This window comes from Vigna radiata, chromosome 8 (assembly GCF_000741045.1).
Source record: "Vigna radiata var. radiata cultivar VC1973A chromosome 8, Vradiata_ver6, whole genome shotgun sequence".
NCBI classification, from domain to species: domain Eukaryota; kingdom Viridiplantae; phylum Streptophyta; class Magnoliopsida; order Fabales; family Fabaceae; genus Vigna; species Vigna radiata.
The window spans coordinates 7,858,944-7,862,261 of record NC_028358.1 but is presented as its reverse complement, the minus strand read 5'-3'; positions in this window follow the sequence as shown (position 1 = coordinate 7,862,261).

Below are 3,318 nucleotides of genomic sequence, written 5' to 3'. Positions count from 1 at the left end.
AGTAAACCTGTGAGATGTTGTGCCCCAAAGTTTATTGTTGAGTTCTATTACTTTGAATTCACAGTTTATTTTTCCTGAGTTTCTCTCTATTTGAACTATTTGCTTGCTGTTACAAATGATCAAGGCCATCTTGTTGTTCAACTTCATCTACATTTTTGAGCCTAAAAGCCAATGCAAAACCTTTGAACCTTGAAGAAAAACTTTCTCATCCCTGGAACCTTAAGCTTATTGAAAAATCCTTAACATCCTTACCTTGAGTTGAGATGAGCATATATGTTAGGATGAGGAGAATGATTTAAGTTTGGGGGAGTTTATGAAATAAGGGAGCATTGAGAAAATAATAATATGAGTCAAAAAGAAAGAAAAAGAAGAAAGAAGAAGAAAAGAAATAAAAATGCATTCAATGAACAAGAGTTGGGAAATGAGTTGAGAAGTGGTTTATCCAATTGTGAAGCAAAAAGAGAGACTAATGTTATATCATGAAGTAAATTGTTTTCTCTCTTAGCTCAAGGTGCTTTGTTGTCCAGAAAAACCAAATTTTCTTCTTAGCCCAACCACATTACAAGCGCTAAAAAGTCCTTGTGATGCTAACTTGCTTGTGAATGTGTTTGATATTGTTGAAACAAATGGCAAATTTGATTTGTGTAATACTGTGATAGTGGAGAGTTAAACACACATCCTTATACACCATTGTGCTTGAGTGAAACACTTTCTCCGGTGAGGATTGGGTCCACGCAGTCAATGAAAGCATCTTGCCACGTTTGTTGATCTATCATTTGCATCTACCTTGTGATCTTGAAATATGAGCACCATGATTGAAGTTTAGCTTGCTAAAACCATATTGTCTCGTGAATGTAATTTCTAAGCTGAGCAAGCATGATTGATTTTGTTTATTTGATTTAAACGTACTTGAGTTGCTAGACTAGTATAATTGAATTGTTTACTAGGTGAAGTACTTTTGCTTGAGGACAAGCAAAGTTGTAAGTTTGGGGGAGTTTGATAATGCTAATTCTTACCATTATTTAAGCATCATTTTAGTGGCAAAATCAACTCCTTCATAGCTTTTACTTTGTTTTATCCTCACATTTAATATGTTTTCTAGATTTCTTGTGTTTATTTAGTATATGCTTGTTTTTACCTCTAATCTCTATGTTTGAGTGTGTAAAGTAAAGAAATAGGAAGCAATTCTAGTGGAGGAAAACAAGCAAGAACTCAAGGGAACATGTTTTGGGACAATAAAAGATCAATTTGAAGCAAATACCCATGTTGGACGCCTTTGGAATCGCACAAGAGCCTCAATTTTGAATGCTGTCAAAACCCCCGAGCTGGGCGCCAGAAATCCAAGCAGGGCGCTAGAGTTGCAGAGAAATCCAAGCTGGGCACCAGAATTCCAAGCTGGGCGCCAGAGTTGCAGAGAGATTCCAGGCTGGGCGCCACAGAATGGGGCTGGGCGCTAGAGAATGGGGCTGGGCGCCAGAAAGTGGCGCTGGGCGCGAAAACTTCCTGTAACTCACTTCTGATGCAGTGAAAAGTCGCGCTGGGCGCCAGGAATCCGAGCTAGGCGGGAATTTTTGCTGATATGTCAAAATGGGTTATTTAAACGTGGGTCTCGCAATTTTTGAGGGACTTCTCCTCCAACACTTCATTCTTTACCTAGAGAGACTGTGAGAGGCCCTTGGAGGCTGTTTGGGGTGTTGGGAAACTCTCCCACTCCTCCTTGATAAGTGTGAAAATGAGTTATTTTTACACTTATAAATGATCTCAATTTTATAATTATTCATGTTATTACTCAGTGAAAAGTTGTAATAGGAAGTAGATTGTTTCGTAAAATATTGTTCAGGAAAAGATGTATAAATGGGAAGCTGTCAGCCAATTCTCGCAGAGCGCACCAGACTATGTGCGCTAAGCGAATGGCAGCAGTTGAAGAGCAACCAGAAAATGAAATTCACACAGCGAATCTGCCTCTGTGCGCTGAGCGAATGGTGAAAGTTAATGAAAATTAACTGGTTCTTAAAGAGACGTGAGAGACAGGCAGAAACGGGCTCCTGACACGAAAAATAGAAAAACGCTCTGGAGAACTGGAGAAGACCGTCAGGAGACCCTTCAAGACANCAAGACTTCACTTTCTGCAAGGAATTGCTGTAAAGAGTACGTTTTAGATGTCTAGGAGAGGCTAGTTTTTCTGTTCAATGGAATTGGTTGTATGACAATACATTAATGTAAATTTCCTGTGCAATATATGTTCTTGTTCTTGTTCTTTTCTTGACTTGCTTTAGATTATACGGAAGTATAATTTTTTTTAAAGGTTCTTTTGTACTGGGAAGTATTTTTAGAACCAGAAACGTAAGAAAAGAAACTAAAAGGAACGATGCTAGGAATAGCTTTTGTACTTTTGGTCATTCTAAACATCCGATTTTAATGCAAAATTATCTGTTGAATTAATTAAGGAATTAATAATTTAATAGATAATTTTAGAACTTGCTTTAAGGAATTAAATCAAGATACGCTTATGTGAATACTTGAACAGAGAACGTATTTTATCAGGATGTTACTGTAATGTGAGTCAAAGACCAATTCCTGGCACACCAACTGTGTTTCTTGTAGTGTTTTGTGTATTTTGATGTCTAATTGAGTTATAAAAGGAAGAATTGTCAGGTGTTGCACAAGTCCCTTGGGAGAACGATACTTTACTTATCCACTGTATTACTTGTAACGATTTGGTATACTTGCCAAAAAGTTATCAAGTTTTTGGCGCCGTTGCCGGGGACTTGTGTTCCAACACAAGGCAATTTGAACATTTGTGACTCTTTTAGACTTTGTTGTGAATTTTCCTTTTGAATGTTGTTGTGTATGCAATTGTGACTACAGATGTTTATACTTTCCAATGGTTTGATTTGTACTTAAAGCTTGTTTCGGGGTACGCCTTAGAACATGATCTAGTTGTTGGAAGATCCTAGGGATGGGATTTCAGCAGTCAAACTAGCTAAATCAACCCAGATTTTGCAAATCACCAGGGATGGGATTGTGAGTTTGGCCACCCATTGTTCTGATTCTTAATGCAAGTTTTGATACATTCTTAGACCAAGGGATTGGGTGAGGTGTGTCAAGCTTAGATAGGCACAACAAGAGGGATCTGAGTGTTTTTACCTTAGAGAACAGTGAAAGTAATATTCATCACCTTAGGAAAGTACTAAGTGATCTTGCAACAAGAGGGATCTGAGTGAGGTTATTTAGGAAATCGATTTTGATCATTCTGCATATTAGAACTGTTGTTTGGTTGGTGTGCTCACGTTCAACAATTTTTGTNNTTTTTTNCNT